This window comes from Lissotriton helveticus, chromosome 10, assembly GCF_964261635.1.
Source record: "Lissotriton helveticus chromosome 10, aLisHel1.1, whole genome shotgun sequence".
Classification (NCBI taxonomy): Eukaryota; Metazoa; Chordata; class Amphibia; order Caudata; family Salamandridae; genus Lissotriton; species Lissotriton helveticus.
Window position 1 is genome coordinate 1,060,952,044 of NC_136071.1, and position 26,149 is coordinate 1,060,978,192.

The 26,149-nt window shown below is 45.5% G+C and overlaps 1 long non-coding RNA gene across 1 annotated transcript in view; it reads left to right on the forward strand.

Moving 5' to 3' along the window:
- Positions 1-26,149, forward strand: part of LOC144785607 (uncharacterized) — a 64,198-nt gene extending 38,049 nt beyond the window's left edge. The window contains exon 4 of the long non-coding RNA XR_013601986.1: positions 25,697-26,149. This is a non-coding gene — a long non-coding RNA (uncharacterized LOC144785607). The remainder of the gene's footprint in view (positions 1-25,696) is intronic.

Consider the following 26,149-nt stretch of genomic DNA (forward strand, 5'->3'; position numbering starts at 1 on the left):
GCTGTGGAAGTATTGGCACCATCGCCTGACTGGGGGTGTTCGGCGTCGGGCCGGGGGCTGGGGGACCTCCTATCGGTGGAGGTGGGAGAGGCTCGTCCGCGTCGCCTCTCCCTCCCAGCCCAACTTAGACAAATTGTGGTGGAGGTACGTGCAGGACATCCCGCCGTCCAGAGCTGCTGCGGCTGTTACGGAAGAGAAAAGGAAAAAAGGTGCCTCGTTCTCCTCTGGACATGTGGCGGGACTACTTAAGTCTATCCAGGCCCGTTGCAGCTGGCTGAGGAGACATGTGGCGGGACTACCTACAACTGCCCCGGCTGCTGGCTCCTGCCTCTCCTCCGGCTCCCCCATACGTTAAGATTTCCTGACCAAGAGTTGGCGGCCGGGCCCGCCTTATATGGGTTGCCGTTGGTTGGGCGTAGCCGTAACCCTGCCCTACTTTGGAAGGTTCCAGAATGGGGGGGGGCGAATGTTCTGTTTGACTTCCATTTTCTACAGTTTACCGTTATTATTCCTTGTTTGTTGTGCTAAATTAAAAGTTCTAGTTCATTAATGGTCTACGGATTTTGTTTTACCATTTCTTTCTTTCCAGGTTGCTTTTATGCTAAGTTTCTGCTAACAGAGGTTGAGTAACACGGAAACACGTGTAGAGGGATGACGCAGATTTGTACATTACATACACACAAACTCAGACGGGGGACAGTACAAGTACGACATACAAAGACCCAAGACGAATATAAAACAGTTATTGGTCATAATTATCTCTTTCCGTCTGTGAATTTGAAACGAGGCTGGGTTCCCGTCTTGACGTTGCCCGACCTAGGAAAACTTGAGCATGCCGCTGAAATTGTCCTGGCGAAATCTGTGCCATCGGGCATAATCAAACGTGGTGGTTCTGTCTGGTCTGTCTATGTAAGTCGGGTTCTTCTTTGTCTCGTGCTTTTTCTCGTACTGCCGGCCTGTCGTTCCTGTCGGCCCTTTGCCTTTACTCACGCTCAGTAGAGTCGGGCATTGGGCTTTCCAGTGTCCGACATACCTACAAAAAGCGCATTGGTCTGGCCCTAAGTCTGGTCGTCTTTTGCATAGTGTCGGGGGATAAGTCGTGGGTAGCGATGTCCTGGGGTTGTCCTGTCGGTATATTTCTCTACTTGGTTTGTCCTCGTCTTTTCTCTGTCGTTGCATAGCCTCTCTGCGCCACATACCGAGACTGTCGAGCATAATTGGCGTTGTCTTATTATTTCGAAGGGCTATTTCTAACGTTTCTATTTTATCAAGGTCAAAGGATCCTGCCAGTGGCCACTGTTTGTCTTGACTCTCTTCGGTATACCTGTGCCACAATTTATTATAGGCTATGGTGACTAATCCATAGTTTATGAACATGTCCTTATTAGGGGTGCCTTCTAGTGGAGCTATATGGTCCACCTCTAATACACGGTCCGGGCTAAACAGGCTATTAATCAGTGGGGAGAAGACAGACATGACGGCTCGTAACGAGGGACTAAAAAGTCAGCACTGCCTATCTTATCACTAGGTGCAAAGACTGGACAGAATATTTCTATTCAACGTTGTTTGCAGGCAGTGAATACCTCATGGATCAAAAATAACAAAAAGACCAATAAATAACAATGGGGAGAATGAGTAGGTCCGCAAAGATCTGCGTTACCTACCCTTTTCGCTATCTGCAAAAAGGGTGGTCTCTTCCCTGTTTGCAGACAGGGAATCTCCAGGAGACAATAGTTTTGCGAACAACAGTTCAGTTTCAAGTAATTATTGTGTGGGGGAGAAAAATAAGCACGGCTGCTGCCCTACCTATCCTCCACTGCTTGCAAAGAGAGAGCCCGTTGTTTCTCCGTTTGTAGACAGTGAATCTCCAAATAAATAAAGAGCAATACTAGTATTTGTAAACAATCAAACAATCAAGCAATTATTTCGTAACTTGTCGTGATTACACGACCTTACCCGGACCATGTGGACAGTTTCTTGTCTTCCGAATCCAGCGCCCGATCGTCCTCTTTTTCTCGTATTTCTCACGGCACTCCTGATGGTCCCCAGTCAGGACCGTAGATCACTCGAGAGAGGTCTGTTCGGAACTAGTGAAGTTCGGATGATCGGCTGCCAGACGAGGGTCTATTGGGCAAGAGCTCTCCCGATCGTTGCAGTCGTTCACTCTGTCGTCGGGACCTCTCCCACTGGATCCACGAGTCGCTGATGGGCCCCACGCTTGGGACGCCAATTGTTAAAACCTGATTCGGGTCGGGGACAATCGATATTTGCCCGGCGGTATTGCCTCTGTGACCCTCTAGTTATTTAATCAATGAAGAGGCAGGCGCTGGAGACTGGAAAGCAGGAAACAAGGTTTTTATTCTCTCCGGAGGAGAACACAACGAAACGGACAGAAGGTATCGTTCTGAGGTGCTCTAGATACATTTCTGAGGCCTGGCCTCTTATACACTGTTTTACGACTTTATTGTAGATTACACATTCATGTTAAAGCTTTGATGTATGGAAAAGATATTCCCGGAAATCCCCTTTGGGCCCGTTCCCACACACATTTACAGTTGAAGTCCCCACCCTAGTCACAACAGGTGATGAGTATCACGCAGCTGGATATTCCGCCGATTCACGGAATGTGGGGGGTTCGGTCGGATCTCATGGAGTGGGGGCTTTGATCAACCCGGGGATCCTTTGATGGGGGAAGCTTTCTATTGTACGGGGAGGGGCAAGGAATGGTATCGGCAGAGCTGGGTGTCGGCCTGGGAACGGGGAAGACAAAACGGGCACACAGGGAAAAAGGGGGTTTGCATCTAAGGGCCGGAGATCATGAAAGGGAAGCAGGGAGGTGTCGCGCTGGGAACAGGATGAGGGCCTGGGGCAGAGCAGCGCCGAAGAGGGGTTTATGACTCAAGGCAGGTGCAAGCAGGGGGTGGTCAGCGTGCCGGCTTAGTGAAGGCGAAGGGCTATGTCAGGGGCCAGCAGCATGCAAAAGGGTTCGCTCTGATCGGGGCATCTTAAAAAATGGCGGGCGCGCACGACAAAAGTGTGGCATCAGGGGAAGAGGCAAGATGGCGCAGATAATGTTCACCAAAACGTACTAATTTTCAACAGGGAGACAGTAAGGAGGGAAGACGTCTCGAAAATACCCTCATCTATTTGCATTAGATTGTCTATCTCTTTCTGCACCATTATTGTAGCATTGGTGTCAAGAATCAATATTTTCCTCTTAGGGGTGAGAAGGGTAGTGCAATAAGAACAACATAAAGGAAGGCATTGAATAAGGGCACAACAAGACACTAATATCACTGTAAAGTAAATCACTTTTTTAAGAATCCAGCCCCAGCTGCCAAAGGGAGACCAACTCCAGTTCCCACTTTCCATTCCCTTGACATTCTCTAGAATGTCTAATATATGTTTAGTAATATCCTTTTCCATATTTTTGATTCCGAATACACACTGGTCTCCCACTACCAAGCATACACCACCACTCCTAGCTAGGATTACGGATATCTAGTCTGCTCGGAATATATTTGCATACTTTCTAACTGAGTGGTGATGTCTCATAGTGCTGCTACAGTAGTATTAGACAAAATTCGGAGCTTGCATCCAAAATATTCTCGGGCTTTCTCACCTCGGGCCATAGAAGTACCACCCAAAGTAAAAATGGAAGAAAGGATGTATCCAAAGGTAATTCCATTACTATAAATATTGACCTCTACATCAGTCACTCCCTCACAGAATTCTTTGATTAGAGTTCTCTTGATCCAACAGACATTAGGCTTAGCATATTTACAAGGCACACCTAAGAGCAATTCAAAGTGAGTTCACCAAGTGCAGACCTGTTTTCCCAATTTTATCAGTTTTCTGATTTTCCTCAAATATTTGCCTTTTTAGCGTGCAAACCTGAACCACGGCCTGCCTGAGTGCCACATATCTGTAAACACAAAAGAAGCTGGAGTGAAGTTACACTCCACCGCCGGTTGCAAAGCTGTGCAACCGGCGGTGGAGTGTAACTTCACTCCAGCTTCTTTTGTGTTTACACCTAAGAGCAATGCCATCCCAAGGGCAACATCATTGGTACTATTAGGAACATTAGAATAAGTACCGTTAGATAAAAAATAAAACCCCGGATGTACATAAATTGGTTCTTCATAATCAACTGCAGCATACCTAGTATTCATTCCAAATGTACTCTGAACTTTCTCATTCAATAAGGGCATTGCCTTTTTGGACAGCACTATTCCAGAACACTCAATATATAAGGAAGTGTCCGTGCTATTTACAATAGGACAACAAGCAGGGTAATAACCAGCCTCCCAGGTAACTATCAATTGCTTATAATGCCAACCCAACAGTGACATTCTGTTTTTCCATGTAGAAGTTATTGCAATAAGTATTGTTATCACACCCCAGATAACCTATTCCTAATGGCGTTCTATAATATAAACAAGGACCTGGATAGCCAAAACAAAATACTGCCTTTACTTCAGTAAATTGGGGTGGACGAGTGTAGGTATAATTGACAAGTGACAATGGATAGGCGGTCCATAAACTAGTGACAGACTCAGTGGGGTATCAAGCAGTCCCTTCTCCAAATAATCTCTTGTGTGACTCTAAAAACACAATGCTTGGGGCTGTCTTTTTCTTTCGGACTTGAGGAAAAACCTTATCCTTCCTACGTGAATGTATACTATTTTCCAATACCCATGATGCACCACATAGTACTATTAACAGCAGAATCACAAGAGCAACACCTGTCAACCTTTGTTTACGGGTCCACACTATATTGCGCTGGGTAATAAGAATCAGTGGCTGCTCTTCTTTGGCAACCATTCTACCAAAGGGATGCATAATGAATGATGAAATGGGGCAAAATGAAAAAGAAATATATGAGTTCCCAGTGTCCGTCAGAGCCTCACTGGTACAGGCTCCTATTGTCCATCAATACGTTGGTACTCTTGAGCACTGGCGGTGGAGCTTGCTCTGTCCTAAGCTTGTATCCCATGTTGATCAAGATGGTATACTTTCTCAGTATACTTCAGTCTTCCCTATCTAATGTTCAAACAACTAAACTAAAGTAAGCAAACACTCTACACTTGTTTCAACTTGTTCCGTTGGCACCTCAACTCAGTACAACCTATCTTACACAGCCCATCCCCAATCTCTTTTCTCCTTAGATGTAAATTTCCTCAGCCGAGGGCACAAATTGTACCTGGTAGCCCCAGGCACTGTAGGATCAATAAACAATGGCTTTTTGATAGCTCGCATTTCCGGAGGAACAGCTGCATTCAGCACATCTTCATTTTCCTTATCTGTCCAAGTAAACTGGGCATCACTGAAATGGACAAAGCGAGGCACCTGCACAGTCTCGGAGTCCCCAATGCTGTCTTTCACCAACTGATCATAGGGTAGGGGTAACGGAACCCTCCTGCAGTGGGTGGCATGTACCCAGTTCTTTCAGCCAGCAACCTTCACAGCCATACGGGTCACCAGCAGGACTTGTTCTGGCCCGTTCCAGCACTGCTCCAAACTTCGCTGAAAATTCTTCAATAGTACATAGTCGCCGGGCTGGATATCATGGCCAGTTCCCTCTGATACGGATAGCAGGCATTCACACACCTGTTGGTGAATAGAATGTAAACTTTCTGTTAATTGGCCAAGATAATCCAACAACACAGGGTACTCAATATCAGAGAACGGACGAGGACACGGATGCCCCAAACATTTGCCGGGCGTCCGTGCACGACCTCATACAGTGACAATCCTGTTCTAGAATGAGCTGTCGTTCTAGTTGACAAAAGAGCTAACAGTAAAGCATCTGGCCACTGTAACCCTGTTGCCTCCTGAATTTTTGCCAATTTCAGTTTGAGAGTACCATTGTTCTTCTCAACCAAACCCGCTGACTGTGGATGATTGGCTGCATGGAATTTTTGCTTAACATGAAGGTCCTCACAAATCATTTGAATCACTTTTGCTTTAAAATGACTTCCATTGTCACTCCAGATCACTCGGGGAAAGCCGAAACGAGGAAAGAACTCCTTCAGGAGTACCTTTGCAGTCGTAATGGCTGTATTATCTGTAGTAGGATAAGCCTTAACCCAATTACTGAATGCACATACAACCACCAAAACAGACATAAGAATATTGCATCTCTTTAATTCGATATAATCCATTTGAAGAACCTCAAAAGGAAAAGTGGGTGGTGCAAAGTTACCAGGAGGTGTAGGGGTACCTTTCCCTGGATTATGCATCATGCATACCATGCAATAGTTCACTAAGTGTGCAGCCATTTTGGAGATGTTATCATTCTGCCATACTAGATCTAACAATTACCAAAAGCCTTTGGCACTGATATGAGCTGGACCATGGGCCATAGTAACCACAGGGAGAACATATGCATCTGGCAACATCCTTCTCTATTTCCCTGATATATCAATCCAACATCCTTCGTCATTCAATTGTGCTGGATTTTCCTGCCACACTGCTAATTCTTCTATCGTGGCTTCACTTTGTATCTGCCTTACACTTTCAAGAGTGTCTTAAAAAAAGACAACCTCAGAATTATGCGCGACCCCAAAAGCATACCGGCTGTCAGTATAGATATTGACAACCAGTCCCTCGCTCAATTCACAAGCTAAGGGCAGGAAGCTCAGCAGCTTGAGCAGACTGATAAGGGAACTGTGAAGTCTCTACTACTGTACGCAACGTAGTGATAGCATAAGCTGCAGTGGTGGTGCAATCTGGTAATTTAAAACAAGAGCCATTGACATATAGTTCCCCTTGGAGGTCAGATAAGGGAAGGTCGGGCAGATCTCCCCGTCCTTTCGTCTCTTCTTCCGTCCGGAAGATGCAATCATGTTTATCAACGTTATCATTATCAGAAGGGAGGGTAAGTACCGTGGCTGGATTCAGAGTAGCACATCTTTTAATCTTAATGTGTTTATCAAACAATGTCAATACATAGCCAGTAAGACGTGCACTAGTGAGGTGCTGTGTCTTTGTCTTATTCAAGAGCATGTCCACAGTATGAGGTACCATAACTTTGAGGTTAGTATCAAGCACGAGTATCAAGCACGAGTCCAGCCGATTGTCTGATTGAAGTGGCCACAGCCGCAACCGCTCTCAGAGAGCTTAGGAGGGCTCTTGCGACAGGGTCAAGCACAGCAGAAAAATAAGCGCACAGCCATGGTTTATCCCTAAATTGCTGTGTTAAGACAGAAAGTGTGCAACCAGCCATCTCATGGACGTACAACACAAACGGTTTGCCGTAATTAGGTGTGCCGAGTACTGGAGCCGAACAAAGCACAGTTTTAAATTGCTCAAAATACTGCTGGCATCCAAGGCAAAGGCTCATGCATTTCTTTCGTTGTTGATGCAAGCAAAGGCTTAATTAGTAGAGAGTAGTTAGGTATCCACTGGCGACAGTAGGAAGTGATACCTATAAAAGCACGCTCATCTTTTTGAGTTTGTGGATTGGGCATTTTAACAATGGTACTGATGAGCTCCGGAGTCAATCTCCTACCCTCCTTCGACAGTAGGCGACCTACTGTCGACAATACTGGAATTTAGAAAGAGAAACTTTATGGCTATGTTGAGCTAAATGTAACAATAATTTAACTGTACTGTCCCTACAACCTTGTTCTGTATCAGAAGCAATGAGCAAATCGTCACCATACTGCACCAATATATTACTTGAGGGAATCGACAAAGAATCCAACTGACCTTTCAATGCTTAGCTATAAATACTTGGACTCTCTGTATAGATCGGAGGAGCACGGCAAAACCTAAAGCTCCTACCAGCTAGAGTGAACCCAAACAGATATCTGCTATCTGGATGAACAGGAATACTAAAGAATTCATTTTTCAAATCAATGACAGAAAAGAATTTAGCAGTAGAAGGAATCATCATCAGAAGTGTGGCGACAATTGAGGATGCCGAATGTTGTTAACTTCACGCAAGTCTGTCACAAAATCATAAACATCCTCATGATCATCAGATGTATCTGAAGAATTAGAAGAATGGGACTGTTACAAATATTGGCAGAGGTCTCTTCAACTACTCCTTTGCATATCAAATCCTGAATAATCTGTAGAAGGGCCCGTTCTCCCGCCAGAGTTATTTTATACTGAGGAATACAAGGCAAAATAGCATTATCTTTAACCTGGATCGAAACTGGTGGTATAGACAACAGTCCCACATCTGTAGCACCTGTCGCCCATAGAGTGGATGGTACATCAGCCAATTCATCAGGAAGAGACAGGCACTGTTTAGTACCTACACTTGGACCCATCGTCATGTAAACACCCGCAGGAGAACAATAAATAGTAGCATATGATTTTTTCAACAAATCCAAACTCATCAAATTGTCACCACAATTGGATGTCAACAAAAACGGGGAATCCACAGTAAAAGGAACAATAGTCAATGCAAGGGGGGGGCGTGAAATGGGGCTTACAACTGGTACACCTGAAAAACCTACCAAAACATTATTATGGCCACACAGAGCCACCCCAGGGACCAAAGATCAAGAAACAGAACTCTTCGTTGCACCTGCGTCCACCAAAAATTCCTTAGTCGAGCCATGAAAACCTGCGGTTACATAGGACCACGCTGATCTACAGGTATCTGAACTGGTCCCTCACTCTGTCCCTGGCTATCCTAGCTATAAAACATCCCTGTTACCTCATCTGTATCATAATCATCATGATAATACTGTCCATCATGAGGGTCATCACAGTAATTGTTATCAGGACGACCCGGTGAAACCGCAGCATTCTGAACTCTATCGGTCCCACGACCTCGTCCACGAGAACCTCGCCCTCCAGGAACCGCAACCTTCTGCAAAAGCACAGGACACTCGCTACGCCAATGGCCCTCCTCGCAATATGCACACTGATTCGGCCCCAAAGATGCTGTGGTCGGCTGTCCGCAAGAGCGCGGAAGCTGTCTAGAAGGACCACTACGGCCTCTACCATTCCCCTAAATGCTTGCTGTAACAACCCTTTCGTTTTCAACTCCTTCAGCTTTTTATGTTTTCTCTTTCTCCTCTTGGTCACGATGTTCATAATATTGAGCCATATTCAAAATAACAGAAAGGGAAGAGGTGAACCAAGTACTCTCAGATGCCTGCAAACTAGTAGCAATTTCAAGAAGTAAATTAGAAACAAATCTGTCAACAAACAACCAAACTCCTCCCTCGTTAGACATATCCTGTCCAATATAATCCAAAAACGTATCTTCAAAACGAGTACAGAAATCAGACACACTTTCATAATTCTTCTGTCTACAAGCCATCAATTTGTCCCAACTTACCTTCTTTGGCGGGATAAGGGAATGCATATATGTAATAATGCGGGCAGGCTAAGCAGGAATCTTGGCTCCAGGCTTATCACCTGGCTTCCTTTCCTGATCCCATCCTTTAATCACATCCCATGTACCACCCAACTCCATAACATGGTCATGAGTATGGAACTGTCTCCAAATATCAACCGGAACAAGAAGACCAAAAAAAAAATTCAATATCAGCAAGAGTCATTACAGTAGAAGAGGCAGCTTCAGTCAATTCTTTATAATAAGCAGTAGGAATTTTTCTAGGATCAGGCAAATGAGTCTTATGGGATAGAACCTCGCTTCTCCTCCACGGAGTATACACCTAATGTTCCTGAAATCGGGCCGCAGCACTCGTCTGGTGACATTACCGAGCTGATCAGTTAACTTCGGTATTTCTGGGTGATATATAGGATGACCCACCCACATCGGAAACTGAGATACCAACTTGGGACTATTCTCATGCAACCTTCCCCTTTAAGCAGTTACAGTTGTGATATTTCCAAAAACCTGACCTGGCTGCAAATCACTAACATACACACAATCTCTAATATCAAATAAAATTTGAGGCGCAGCCGTCCCCAAATGTTGCTGCCAAAGACCAATCAATGTAGCGGACATATGCTTAAGGGCTTTATAAAATGGCTGCTGCAACTTTCTACACAGGTTTTGGCCAGCCAATATAAGGTTAAATCTGTCTATGACACATTTTTACGCTTCAGGATAATCGTTTGGCCCAGACACCGTTTCAACTGAGCAAATTATCCCCCTTATCTCCTGTTCAATGCAGCCCAGCAATGCCGACGCACTTCTCGTTTACCACTTTAACCTTATGTCAGGTTATTAAGCTGATCTCAGTGGTAAAATCAGGATCTCCCACAGAGCCTTGCCTCCAAGAATTATTCATCTGTCCCCAGAGACTGTAGCCGCATCTCTCTTGCCTATCTTTAATCTAATGCGCACGTCAGGGCATTTTCCTTTTAAATGGAAAAAGCGTTCATACTGCCACTTTTGTAAAATTCCAATCTGGATGCTAACGACACCTTGAATTATAGGCCATTTTCGAGACTTCTGTTCCCTTCTAAGATCATAGAAAAGGCCATCAACTGGGAAATTACCACCTTCTTTTCCAACAATGCCATTCTTGATGCATCTCAATATGGATTTTGGGCCCATCATAGCACAGAGCTAGCCATGATTACAGGCACTGAAGAGCTCAGACAAACCTTGGATGGTGGGGGGAGCGTGGCCCTCATCCTGTTGGATCTATCAGCGGCCTTTAATATGTTCAACCATGATCTGTTCATTGATCGTCTGTCATTAACCGGGATCAGTGATAAAGCGTTCTCCCTGCACAGGTCCTTCCTATCAGATAGCTCCCAAATGGTGGATCTGGGGGACTACGTAAGCACTTCCTTCTCACTCCCCTGTGAAGTACCTCAGGGATCCTCCCCGAGTCCAACGTTAATTAATTTGTATGTCATTTCGCTGGCCAAATTCATCAAAAGGAATGGTTTTGTGCTGGTGTCCTATGCAGACGACACACAGATAATTGACTCAATTAATAGTCAATCTAACTCACAGGAGTCATATTCCAGGACTGCCTGGGTCATATAGGCAATTGGATGCTAGACAACTGTCTTAAACTTAATTCATCTAAGATCAAAGTTCTTCTTTTTGGGAACTGCTCTTCAATCTGGACAAAGAGTTGGAGGCATTCCTAACTGGGCCCCTTGCCAACCCCATCAAATAAAGTAAAAAATATTGGTGTACCTTTTGATACTAAGCTGTCATTTGAAGCTCAAATTAACCACACCACCTCTGCTTGCTTCTTTATGCTCAAAGGTCTGAGGAAGGTACTTCCTTTTATTCCTTTTGAATTGAGAAAAACAGTGGTCACTACACAAATTAAATCCAGGCTAGTCCACTGTAATGCATTATTTACCAGTGCAAATAAGCGCAGTATCCGCAAGCTCCAGATGGCACAAAACACAGCAGCTTGAGCTCTTCTGGAGATTTCAAGACTTGATTCTGCCACCAAGGCCCTGACCCAACTGCACTGACTGCCAGTTGCTAAGCATATTACATTCAAAGACTTATGCATAGCTTTTAAATCACTGCATGGACTAGGTCCGCAGCAAATGTCACACTATTTGAAGCCTTATACCCCAGCTACACCACTAAGGTCAGTGGACTACAGGAACCTTGTCACCCCTAGATCGCGTGACATCAAATTGGGGGGATAAAGCTTCACTTACACAACTAGACGTTGGAATTCCCTACCAACAACTCTAAAAAAATAAACAAATCTGTTAAATTTCAAAAAGGATCTGAAGACTTGGCTATTTAGAAAGTGAGTCCAAGCTAATCTTTTATAAATTCCACTATTTTAAAGGTAGCGCCTAGACACCTCCGGGTATATGTAGCACTCTATAAACGCCTATATATATATCAATCTCCAACAGCAGCAGTTCCAGCCCCACTCCCCATCAACAGCTGACTCTCATTCCTCCAAATATTTTTGACCCACTCTTTCAGGTACCAGCTGCCAGTAGATGGAAGGTCTCTCATTTCTCCAACTGGTAGACTATTACGATGAATCACTGATTTATCCACAAGAGGTATGCCATACACTTCTTATCTCCCTCCTCCGACACCCTTTCTTCTACTAAAATATGCTTCTTGACACGCATCTTGATCTTGGAGGTGGACATTCTTGCTCTGCAGACCAAAGGAGTCAAAGAGATGGTGCCTTTGGAGAAACAGGGCACAAGATTTTACTCCATATAGGTCTCTGTCCCCTAGAAAAGTGGATTGGGTAGAGTCCCTAAACCTCCTGAATGGCTGCTATTGTCGTATGGCTTATAGTTCCATTGTCGACATTAACTAATTTAGCATGAGCTTCGCTGCCATGAGGCTGCTTTTGCGCATGACACTGCATGCATATATTTCGCAAGACCCTTTTTGTCCTTCTTTCACATGAGAACTGTCTACCTTGCACGTTCTCTGCTGTGCTCTGAGGTTTAGTCTGCACACGCTGTTCAAGGTTACACAACAATGCCCCTAATTATTCAATTCTGGCCTCGCACCTAGACATGACATGCTACACACAGCTGCACTACTGGAAATCGTGTCCTTTAATATTGCAAGCGCAACACGTTTTAACACACTTGGAGCGGCACCTTTCCAAAGAGAAGAGCTGTGCTTGTCCTGAGATGTGAACATTGCATCTAGGCCTTGAAGTATGGGGGTCTGCTGACAAAGCCCAGAGGTCTTCTTTTTTATAATAAACTATCTCTTACCATGGGGAGGGTGGTTAGGTCGTTAGGACCTTTTCCACTGATTTTTATAAAATTATATCCCCGTTTGTATTCTATAGTATTGTAACAATGCTGACTATATTGTGTTTATGCATTTTGCTGCTAGTATTGGCATGTGTACTGCGCCATAGAGCCCGTTAGTTGAAATAAACATTTTAAACTATACCACGTCTCAGATTACTCGCATTTTGGACAAGTACGAGTGAGTGGGCAAAAGAGTGTATCCCAAGATAGAGTGACATGTTCTGGGTTGTCTAATCATTGTTAGCTTCACTGTAGACGGAGAACGAATTCGACAATATAGCTAGTCGGTTTGGGATTTTGGGTACTAATGTGGTAGGTTGGTACACCCCTATTCACTGAGGTCCTGTTTTCCCGTGCATAGTTCTGTATATGTGCAGAATCCCTGCAACACTATCATCTACTAATCATATCTGTTCAGCCGCTGCACTATCAGTTTGTGATTCAACTATTTGGTCTGATGACTGTGAGCGTTAAACAAAGTATTGTGAGGAAGTCTTACTCATGCCCATTTTATCTCCTTGTAATTGCTAACCTCATTGATTCTCAGGCGCTAGATATTTTGTGCATTACAGAAATCTAGGCTGATCAATCTTCTGGCCCAGATTTTGTTGCTGCAACATCGCAAGAATACATGACATATAGGGTGGACAGAAGCAGTCAGAAGAGGAGGCAGGTTTAGCAATTATCTATTGCTCCCACATGAAAGCTGTTTTCCAACCCGCCCAGCTTGCGCATCGGGAAGCACTCTCTTACCAAAGCTTACTCTTTTGATGGGTTACTTCTGAGCACGATCTTGGAATCTTCCACTAGAACTACAGACTTTACTCTACTGGGAGACTTTATTTTTCATTTGGAAGACCCTTCTGATAAAGATACACAGATTATATTTGACATGACAGCCAGTCTTGGACTTTCCCAGGTTGTAGTAGGTTCTACCCACTCTGATGGTCACAGTCTTGACGGTATTTTCACCAATAACTCTTTCTTATCAGATATCAGAACAATTTTATTTTTATTGTATTCTATTTAATGTGATTTTATATAGCGCGAACATTACCCGAAGGTGTCCGAGCGTTTTACAAAAGAACCAGTTGCGATACATAAGGAATTAGGATTACATGAATTACATAAAAGATACAAACAGAAAAAATTGAAACATGTACAAGTTGTAAAGTCACACAATGAAGAGGTACAAACAGAGAAAATTGCAAATGTACAAGTTGTAAAGTCACTCAAGGAAGAGATACAAATGGATAAACTCTAAGAATCACATGGGAATGGTAGTGAGTACAAGGGTCTACTAAATATGCTAGTGGTTAGGGTTATCTCTATATACATATATATACAAATAGTAGATTTGCTCAGGATTACATTTTAAAAGCAATTAGGCTGGACAAGTATATATCACATATTTACAGAGTTAACGGGGAAATAAAAAAAAACTCAAAAGGGGTAGAGAGTGGTAGGTGGGGGAGAAGAGTCGGAGGCTGAGATTGGTGAGAGAAGAGAGGGGGACCTGAGGGGGAGAAAGAGATAAGGCAGTCCAGCAAAAGAGAAATGACTGAAGGTCGGCAGGATGGAATCCAATGGACCAAAGGAAAGGTCCGTTCACCTAGCAGTAAGGTTCCATCTCATCCTAGCTTAACCCCCTCAACAGGGCAGGAACCCTTCCATGGAACTTTATACTCGTCAGTGGCATAAGATACAGCCAGACCAACTCGATTAATTACTGCTAGACTCTTCACCCTTGATAAAAGAGGAGATTGATGCAGCTGTGGACAATTACGCTTCTTGATTAACTTCAGCTGTCAATTCATTGGCTCCAGTAAAGGCATCTCATAGCAAGAGACACCAGCCTTCGGCTGCCTGGTTTACCAAGACCTTTAGATCTCAAAACCAAAAATGCAGAAGGCAAGAGCGCATATGGAGGAAGGATTATCTTGAGTCAGAGAAGAAAAAAATATAAACATGAACTTACCATTTACAAAGCATTGATAGTGAGGGAGAAGTCCCTATATTCTACATAAAAGAAAATCGAAGCCGCCAAAAATTCAGTAAAAGATCTCTTTCAAACGGTAAAGAAACTGACATCTATAGAATCAGCGACAGCCAGCTACAGCAGTCAAGAATTCTGCAACGTCCTGGAAGGTTTCTTTTCAAATAAAGTTAAAGAAGTTTATGATAGGGTTTTTTTCCATTAAGCCCACTTATTGGGCGGAATCGCAGTCTCCTTCCCTACATACCAACACTAAGATTTTTTCTAAATTCAGAGATCTGACTAAACATCAGGACACTTCTCTTACAACGTCTACAAAATCCAGCTCCTCCCTCGATCCCTGTCTCCTTTTGGGGGCCAGACAGGCATCTGAATTAATCGTATCAAATCTCAAAGCTATCTTCCAGCACATGTTTGCCATCAGTTTATTTCTCACCCAACGGAAGATAGCGTCTACATTGTCCCTTCTGAAGAAACTCTCTCTCAGTCCCACAAACACCAACAGTTATAAGCCCATGTCTAGACGGCTTTGATTGTGGAAACATTAATGACCCTCCAGCTGGTCACTTTTATACAAGATAACAATCTTCTGGATCCCAAACTATATGGGTTCAGAAGCGGGTACAGCACAGAGACAGGCTTAATCAAGGTGATGGAAGGGATCAGAAAGACTCTTGATTAGGAATGTAAAGCAGCCCTCATTCTACTCAACCTGTCAGCAGCGTTTGCCAACTATTTTACATTATAATTAGAAAAGTAGCTTTTGCCCTCTTAAGATCTTTTTGGGTTGGGCAAAAACAATATGTCTCAATAAATGACTTTACCTCAGATCTTTCTCATTGCCTTGCGGAGTGCTGAGAAGATCCCAACTGTTTAATGTTTAGGTGTCAAACTTGGCAGATCTGATTAGACATTTCAGATCCATGGCACACAAATTGTTGTTTCCTTAACAGAGAATGATACTGATACAGATTTCAAGTATCAGGACTGTATGCTGGCAGTTAATGTGTGGATGGCTAGTACGAGCCTAAAGCTAAACTCAGGTAAAACTGAGTTAATTTTATTTGGGAACTCATGGTCTTTGTGGCCCCGCTCTTGGTGGCCACAAGAGTTAGAAACCCTTCTAACCTCAGTCAAGAAGGTCCGTAACCTTGAATGGATCATCAATGAGAGACTTACCTACAGTGATCAGGTAAATTCGGTATCCTCATCCATCTTTTTTACATCATCAAGGCACCTAAAAAAGAGCTTACCTTTTCTCCTGACCACTCTGCAAAAAACAGTAGCCACCTCTATGGTGCTCTCAAAACTTGACTATTGTAATGGTTTATATATTAATATGCAGCATCATCTTAATAAACAGCAGATTCTGTAGACTGAAGCAGCACGGCTCCTTTCAGGGATTGCAAAAGAGTAAATCTGTCTCCAATGCACTAGAGCAGTTACAATGGCTGTCAATAAGACAGAGAGTAGTATTTAAGGCCCTCTGCGTTGTCTTTAAGGCCCTGCATGCACTAGACTTGACCACTTAAAGAATAAATGTACTTTGTACAGGTCATAGAGAACTTTGAGGTCCTCCGTAGCCAACAATGTAATAGCCATCAAAGTCAAACTTGCATTTGGGGGGGGAAGGGAGGGGAAGTTTTGTCAACAGCGCGTCACAATCTTGGAATGCTCATCTGCTCCATCTTAAAAACATGAACAATCTCTTGGCCTTCAGGAAAGCCTAAAAAACATGATTATTCAATGTTGAATGAATTCCGGTACCGTATGCCTCCTGACACTAAATTGATCATCTGAGTTGGATTAGGGTTCTGCTCGAGCTAACGGCAAGACACCTCCAGGTAATTGTGCACTCTATAAGTAAATTTAACATAACATAACATATTGGCAGTGGTGGCTTTGCTAAAGAGGTCATAGGTCAATGGACGCCTGGCTGACGAAGGCGGGGACCCGGAGGTAGTCGCAGAACATGTTCAGTGCAGCATGACCCGTATGCATGACTTCGGTTTTCCCATCAATGGCCAGACATCTCACCTCATCCCCAAAGATGCAGTACTAGCCATGTCCTATATGAAGGCTTTTCCTCCAACTAAGAAGATTTTAGCGATTCATTATATAGTTTTTATGTTATTGTCTCTGACACAGATTGTAGTTCTGCAACTTTTTCTCCTATCAGGCCTAATTGCCTCATGCATTTTGTTGGTACCACATGACAGATGGCAGATAAGGATACTTCAGTGATGTTTGGGGATATAGTGGATCCGGATTCAGGGGAGTCTCTAAGTTCGGTTGCATATGTTCGATTCTATCCTCCCAGAACTGCCCATCAAATCTTTTGGTGGGTTCTCCTTTCATCCTTCAAAAGCGCAGACTACCTTGGTTACAAACGCCTCCCCCTGGGCTGGGGTGCTTATCTGAGTAACATCATGATGAGGGATATCTTCATTAATTAATGTATTTATTTTTATAGTTTTATAGAGCGCGAACCAGACCTGTAACGGTATCAGAGCGCTTTACAGGATTAAGGGTGGAATACAAAGCTTTGGGAAGGGAGGGACCAATTGGGTAAAATAGGGGATGAATTAATTAAGAAAAAGAATGCAGTCAAAGGTCCCGTCTACATGTGGGATAAAAATTCAAACAGGCAGATACATTATAAAAGAAGGCACGCAGTCTCAACTCTTGGGTGGGATGCCCAGGAGTACAGGAATAGGTATCATCCATAGAAGCAGTGGATAATGCCGAGGTGGAGGGTGGCACATGTCGCTGAGGTGATCCTAATGTCATCATTAGACAAGGTATTTACCCATTAAGAAAGTTTTGGTCCCCTTTTTAGGTCTCGCCTACGCAAAACGCATGCGTTGCATAGGAGAGAGACCTGTAGCCATCGCCACAGCTTTGGGGGCAAAGACGTGCACGTGTTGCATTGCTTGCAATGGTACGCGTGCACATCTTGGCGATTTCCTTTCGTAAGCGCACGGCGCCATATGGTGGCGCCATATGGTTGCATGCTCCCGAAAGGAAATTGCCCATGCCCCATCCCCCTGCTGCCACTTTCACTGCCGTGCGGCCAATGCTTGTTGCCCTGGTGTGCATCTGAACCCATCTTGCAGAGAGGCAGGAAACTATAGATCAGACAATAATGGCGTATGGTGACCACGCCTGACTGGGGGATATTTACTATTTATAGTCTAGGTTATATATATATATTGGGGAAAATGAAGTATAAGACCCCAAGAAGGGTAGGCCTCCCTCGCTGGTGGGGTGCAGAACAGTTATGCACTTGTTAGTCTCGAAGTATGCCTGGGAAAGGGAACGTCGGCGCTAGTTTGTCTGGCAGGCCCTGTGCAGGCAGGCTCGATTCTGTTCTCGTACCTTAGGTAGGTCCGTCTGCCATGTTTACATAGTTCCCATACTGCGGCAGAAAGGCTCTGCACTGGTTTCCCAACACAGCAACTGGAAGTACTCTAGGTCAACTTGTCTTTCTGCTCATACCTTGCTAAGCGTGCAGTCAGCACTGGTGTTTCTCATTATGCTTTAACTTGAAGTGGTACACCCCGGGGCATAACACCAGCCCTAGTGAAGGTGTGGCACACCACTTCAGGGGTATTAAACTTCAGGGAACCTATTCAGGGCAAGGTGAATGAATGTCTGAGAGATAAGGGAACTCTGAGTCCCTTCATTTCGTTCTGCAGCTAGCCACCATGATTTTGCGTTACACCTCTGGGGACAACGGCCCTGCCCAGTCTGCACTGGTGGATGCGGCAGTGACGCTGACCAGCCCGCACTGCTCAGTCTGCACCGGTCTGTGCTCACACCTTGCTGATAGGGCACCCTCACCCTTTCCAGCCAGGGCCTGTCAATGCGGCTGCAGACAGGTTGCTGACTCCGCTTCTCGGTGCTGCCGTGAGGTAACTGGCAGGCGTGTTCGCCAGTGAAAGTGGGTGCCGTATGTCGCACGCTGGGAACTGTCTTGCCACTATACTCAGCGTCAACATGTAATATAAAGCATAACAGGCACAGTATCCCACAAGTCTAAATACATTAGACCCTAACCACCTAAGTAAAAATTACACCAGGGGCATAAATCACACAGAGAGGTATAATCTCCCTAACACAACCCTAAACAGGTAAAACAACCTCCTATGCATAAACCATATCTAGAGGTATCAAACAGGGTGCGCAAAACATACCATACACAATACATTTCCGAGCACCCAACAACATTAGCACATAAATCACTTTAGCACATAAATCGTATTAGGGCCTGGTAGTTCGGCACAAACTATGGTGGAAGCTGAGCTCATGGGGAATCCCTGGCCCCCTCCTACAGCAGCTGGTAATGTTACATACCGACACCTGGGTCCAAATGAAACTGGGATCAGGCACCCATCTATCAAGAAAAATAAAGACCAGCAAAGGACTAAAACAGGGCTGCGTCCTAGCCCCAATGTTGTTCAACCTCTTCCTCGCGGATCTTCCCGAAGAGCTAGAGACAGTTACATCACATGCACCTCGGTTAGGAAATATTACGCTCTCAAACCTGCTCTACGCAGACGACCTGGTCCTCATCAGCCGGTCTCCTATTGGCCTCCAAAACCTTCTGGACAGAACCAACGCATTTTCGAAAGCAAATTCGCTAACAATCAATTTGAACAAAACCAAAGTCATGCCAATGAACCACAACAAAAAACGGAAACCTGCATGGTTCCTGGACAATCAAAGATTAGAACTGGTGAACTCATATAAATACCTAGGAGTCATAATAGATGGCAATGGCTCCTTCAAACAACAACTAGAGGCCATTCGCCGGAAGGGCATGACTTTTCAACTATCAACAAGGCCCCTGCAGAAAGCTCTCCCTGACCGGACATTAGCGCCACTCTTACAGGTAATAAAAGCTCGCCTACAGCCCATGCTCTCCTATGGCAGAGAATCAATGCGAGGCAAAGATGCAAGTACTCTAGACAATACAATTAGCCGTGCATACAGAGCAATTTTCCATCTTCCTAAAAACTCTTCGCCCGCTCAAATTCGTCTTGAATTTGGACTGCAGAAACAATCTGTGGAGAGGAAAGGCCAATATATAAAAAGCTGGTGCAAAATTAAAGAAGCGAAGCAAGGATCCTTAAACGCCAACTTATGGATTGAACTTACCGCCAAAGAAACTTCACCAGCAATGGCCTACCTAACTAACTCACTGGAGAGTCTAGGACTAAAAACGCTCTGGGAAACAAGAACTGATTTTGGGACCTTTAAAAAAGCAGTGTCGAAAGTCATCAAATTGGTCTCCTCACTTGAGGATAGAGCCACCCTATCCAAGAGAGCCAATGGATGGGTTGTGCTCGAAGGGTACAGAACCACAAAGCCTCAAGAGTATCTATCAACGGGCCTCACACAAAAAACAAAAAATAAGTTCCTAAACATGCGCTTATTTATTTATTTATTTATTAATGGCATTTATAGAGCGCGTACAATTACCCTTGGGCGTCTCGGCGCTAAAAAGTGCATCAATGTCTCACCATGAACAGAAAGTGCGGAAAAAGAATCACTGATTGAATAACCATGTTTTCAGGTTTTTTCTGAACTGGAGAAGTGTGGGGCTTGTTTTTATATGGTTAGGTAGGGTGTTCCAAAGTCTAGGGGCCGCGATTGAAAAACAGCGGTCGCCCCACGACACTGTTCGACTTCGTTGGACCACTAATTGGTTGAGAGATGTGGATCTAAGAGTTCTGGATGGGTTATAAGGAATCAATTGGTTTTTGAGGAATCGAGGTCCTTGATCCTGTAGAGACCTGTAGACTGTGCACAGAGCTTTAAATTTAACCCTGTTGTGAATGGACAGCCAATGGTAGCTTTTGAGCGTGTCCGAGATAGGTGCAAACTTAGGTTTTTTTGACAGAACGCGAGCGGCCGCATTCTGCACGGTCTGTAGTTTCTTGGTAACTCTGCTCTGAGCATTGAGCAGCAGACCGTTACAGTAGTCCAACGCTGAAAGCACTAGGGAGGTGACTAAGGTTTTTGCTGCTGAGTCTGGTAGATAAGGTGTAATTTTTCTTACCATTCTCAGCTTGAAATGGGCGTTAGCTGCTACCTTGTTTGCGTGGGCCATAAAGTTAAGCTGGTCGTCGAAAGTAACCCCTAGGTTTCTGACTTTGACCGTAGGGCTGGGAGGTGTGCCCAAGGCCGATGGCCACCAAGTTGCCGACCAAGCTGGAGAGAGATTACCAAAGATGACCACCTCCGTTTTATCGGAGTTAAGCTTCAGGCAATTCTTTGCCATCCACTCACCGATAGCCATCATCCCACTTTGGAATCTCTCTGCCACCTTCTGTCCATCGCCCTTTATAGCCAGCACCAACTGAGTGTCGTCAGCGTATGAGGTTAGGCCCATCCCATGTGCTTTGATGACACTAGCAAGGTCCGACACATATATATTAAACAGTGTCGGACTTAGGGCTTACATACCCATAGCACGTCATTTGGCACCATGGAAAAGGCCTAATCCAGCAAACGCATGCCGCCTTTGCCAATCTGCGAAGGAGGATCTTATACATATCATTTGTATCTGCGAAGCCCTCGTGGACACAAGGCGGTCTATGCTTCGGCCCATATGGAACCAGAAGGGCGAAAAAACTTGCTGGCAAGCAGTGATGCTCTGTTTCAACCCTGAAGAGACCCAGTTAAACTGTAGAACAGTCAAATACTTCGACATTGTGGCCAAAAAACTAAATGAAACAACACTTGGGTGGAATAACCCAACCACATCAAGAGAATAGTAGTCTTCCCTAATGGCCTTAAAAACTACAATGCCTACAAGCACCAAAGCCACGGCAATTATAATAAAATATGAAATCACACAAGATTAAACGAAAAGACAGTAGGATGCAACAATTAATTATACCAGGAGAACAGCGACTTCTCCAACGGCCTTACAACCATAAGAACAACAAGTAAGCCCATGGCCAACAGGAAAAAGACTCACTAATCTACTATAGACTCTTTGTGATTTTACCAATGTGCAACACTCTTTTTAAAGACCTTTTATCTATTGTTCAATGTTGTGAGTTTTTATTAACTGTACAATAAAATAAAATTCAAATTTATTTAAAAAAAATTCAAATTGGTGCCCTATAAAAGTAACCATCCCCCTGGCCAACTGGCCATCTAAAAAGGGGGCTCAAACACTATGTCCCAAAGTCAGGGCTGCTACCTAAGCAGCGAAAGTCAAGGTGGTGCCACTGCGCCAAACCTAAACATTGCAGCTGCCCACTACTTGCTGGGCAGCTGAGAACAACAACATGGGGCCCAAACGATGCAGCTGGCACTAATTGCTGCGTACCTCGGGAAGGCTTGGCACCTCTGTGCCACTTCTGTCCCTCTCAGGGACTCTCTTCAGAATGGCGCCTAAACGGTGCAGCTGCCCACTACTTGCTGGGCAGCTGTGAAAGGTAAACTGCGGCATGGGCTCTCACTGGCCTTCAGGAATAACTGCGCCAAAGGATGGAGCCATCTGGCTCTAGCAATCATCAGCAACACGGTGGAGCCCACTAGGCTCTAGGAACTACCATGTCCCCTGTCGTGGGGCAGCCTTCTCACAAGCGGGGCTGCCCAGGCGCCGACAATGCGCCTCTATATGGCCCTAGGCGCAGGGATCAGCACGGGCCCCACTGGGGCTTTTCAAGTAAGTTCAAGTTCGGGCATTTATATAGCGCACTTCTCACCCAGAGGGTCTCAAGGCGCTAGAGGGATGGGTTCATTATTTGTCGAATAGCCAGGTTTTCAGTTCTTTTCTGAAGGAGATGTGGTTCTGAGTAAGGCGGAGGTGGGTGGGGAGTGAGTTCCAGGTTTTGGCAGCCAGGAAGGAGAATGATCTGCCACCCATGGTGGTTTTTCGGAAGCGCGGGACTGCGGCGAGGGCTAGACTGGATGATCTTAGTTGGCGGGTGGGAATGTAGAAGGACAGTCGGGTGTTGAGGCATTCGGGTCCCAGATTATAAAGGGCCTTGTGTGCGTGGGTAAGAAGGCGGAAAGTAATTCTCTTGTTGACGGGAAGCCAGTGGAGATTTTTTAGGTGTCCGGTGATGTGCTCTTGGCGCGGGATGTCTAATATGAGTCTCGCTGACGCGTTTTGGATGCGCTGGAGCTTTTTCTGCAATGTTGTTGTAATTCCGGCGTAAAGTGTGTTGCCATAGTCCAGTCGACTCGTGACCAGTGCATGGGTGACAGTCTTTCTTGTCTCGAGGGGGATCCAGCGGAAGATCTTTTTGAGAATGCGAAGGACGTTAAAGCAGGAGGATGATATGGCGTTGACTTGTCTGGACATTGAGAGACATAAATATGCCACGTTGGAGCGGCCCGCTGCAGGACGGGGCCACTCCGAAGGTATGGCCACCACAGAACTCGGGCTCTATAACCAACCAATGCATGGGCCCCTCGGCAGCCCCCCCCTCCACTCACCGGGGCTCTGTGGACTTGTGTGTCTCCTTAGATGGCTGCAGCAATCTGCAGACCGGCACCACTCCTGAGGAGTCCGTGAGGCTCCCCCTGCTTGCTCCATCACCCGGTCCCTCCCAGGGACCACGGGGCTTGGCAGGGGAGCCCGCGAGGCTCCAGACACTTTCTCCATCTGCCGGGGTGTGCGCGGGACTTCCTACGTGGAACCGGAAGTCCCGCCCGCCACAACGCTGCCTGACTTCCGCTTCGGCCGATCGGGGCCGCGGCAGAGACGCGATCATTCCGGGAACCTTGAGGGGTAAGCTCCCTCAGAATTACCAATATAAAGCAGGGTGGGCACCCACTTTGGAACTCATTAAAATGGGGTGGGCACCCATAATATATAAAAAGAAAGTCTGCAGCGGCACAACAGCGGGGTGGGCACCCGCGGAACACAATCAAATGCAGGGTGGGCACCAGCCCCCTTCATCCTCACGGGGGAATCCCTACACTGGCGATTCACTCTTAAAGGTACTGCAGCGCAGCGCTGCTCAGACCCCAGGCTCTCCCTTTCCTGGAGAAATTAAATCAAAGCGCGCCCTGTCCCAAAGTAAGGCGCAGGAAGGCTGTAGCAAGCCTTGGCTAAAGCAAACATAAAGAGCAACAGGTCCAAAGGTTCAGGATGTCTTCCAGGTGTCCAGGGGAAGGGCAGGGCCCAGGGAGGCAACCCTTACCCTGGGCCCCCAGCAGCAGCATGCCCCTGGTAGTTTCAAGTTGGAAAACAAGAACATTTTACATGGGGTCACAGCCCCTTTTTATACACACATTTCCTTTGTCTCTAAAGGTGCAGGCAAGGGGAGAACCAGATGCAACTGGTTCTGGAGCACTTTGTTTTCCTCAGCCCCTCTCCCTATTCACAAGACAGGCCAGGGACATCAGACGCACCACAGGGGGTGGAGCCAGCATTGTGGAGGGAAGGCCCAGCCCTATTCAGGTCCCAGATGCAACTCCTCCCTCCCATCTACATGCAGATCTCCCCATTCACCACCGGGCAGACCCATCCTGAATCCTGGAGCCCAGCACACCAGCCAGCTCCTGTCAATCACAAGCCAGACAGTCAATTCACATTCACTGCACACAGAAATGCCAACTTCTAAAAGTGGCACTTCTACACTAGATACAATAAATCTGTGCACACCGTCGCGCAGCATTTAACCTCACGAGTTTGCACATACCAAACTCGACCCTGCACTCCCCACACATCAGGAACTACCATGGACCCTCATATCCCCCATGCATTCCTAGGGCAGGCAGGCCAATCTCACCACACGCACTCAGAGAGCGCACGCATTTTACACTGGGCCACAGTGCTAAAGTGCGCAGAAACCAGAAATCCACCAACATCATGTCAAAGTTCAAGGCAAAAAGTTCAGGGGTGAACCTGCCAAAAGGGCCAATTCCAACAGAGGGGTTCAAGGATAATTTCATGGTTAACCGTATCAAAAGCAGAGGAAAGGCCTAGGAGGATTAGGAGACAGGTTTTGCCTTGGTCGAGGGCTTGGACGGTGTCATCGCCGATGTGGAGGAGGGTGGTTTCCGTGCTGCGTACAGGTCTGAACCCGAATCATGTTGTAGCAGCGTCTGTACAAAAAGTTGTTGGACCTGCCAGTGGTCCAACTAGTCCTCATGACTTTCCTCCTTTCCACATCAGGGAGCAACTTTAATGGTGGGTAACATGACCACTGTTCTTTATATGATAACCTAGGGCAGTTTGGGGTCTTAGACTCTGTACTGGAAGGTGATATAGTTGTAGAGATGGACTTTGCAACAGTGCATTTTCCCAGTTAGGGCTCACCTCACATGCATTTACAATATGATGGCAGACGCTCACAATGTCTTTCCTTCGATGGGCATGAGGTAGAGCTTCTCACTGAAGTGACAAATGTGATCTTCAACTTGAGGTGTCCTTATGTGGATCCATCCACCATTGTTCCACTGATGGTGCCCTGGGGGATGCAGTTCCATTGGTCTCAGGGTTTGCTTGATATATTCCAGTTGGTCCTGCTGCTGTTGGGAGTCTGCAGAAGGTTCTGTAGGATCATGCACACCTGATTCCCCTAGATTGGGTGAGGAGGATCTGCTGGAACTCAGCATTCAACCCCCTCTTCCTTTACCACACAGGGGGAACCTGCTTTCACAGCAAGGTGGCAAGGTCCTCTACACCAATCCCCTGATGCGGCAACTGCATGTGTGGAGGTTGAGCAGTAGCAATTAGAGACCTGCTTTCCCACAGAATTGGGAAACATCACCTTGGCTGCCAGGAATCCAACTTGAAATCCATTCATGTGAGCCACTCAAGTAAGTATGTTGAGAGAGATGAGTTGGACGGGTTGAATTCTTTCCAGTCCAGACTTTATGATCTGCCAGGTTTATCTTGCAAAACAGAGCTTGGCAGTCAATACTGCAAAGGCCAGAAGCTATTTGGAAGAGCAATTGGCCTTCATTTGCTTCTCTGATCAACCTTCTTTGCTAGTCGCCACTTGTGGCTTCTTTTCTCAAATGTTACTTTATTTAATATCTTATTTGATTGTTTTTCAGGTGGACTCAAATTGGGTGTAGACATTCCTCGTGGCATCTGTATTCAAACCCAGCTCCGTTGCCTGGTCCGTCTAATGCTGAAAACTGTCTCCTTGGTGGCAATAACTTCAGTCTTTCAGTATGACCACTTTTCACAGCGTTGTATAAAAATAAATAAATGAGTGCTCGTACCTGCCTACATCACCAAATGGATGATCTGACACTAAGTAAACTTGGCATTAAGATCTGAAGAAGACACCTGTGGGGTAATTATGAAAAAGAACACGAAAGATTCCTCTGCAAACATCTTAAAAAAAGATCCAAACCAATAGGTATCATGACACACTGCACAGCAAGGGTACGTTGCCTGTGTGGGATTGACAGCAGGGCCTGGCGTCAGGAAAGGCTCTGCTTTCAAACCCTGCATAACTGAAGGCCATTGCCATGTGGGTCAACCACTCAAGTAAGGTTAAT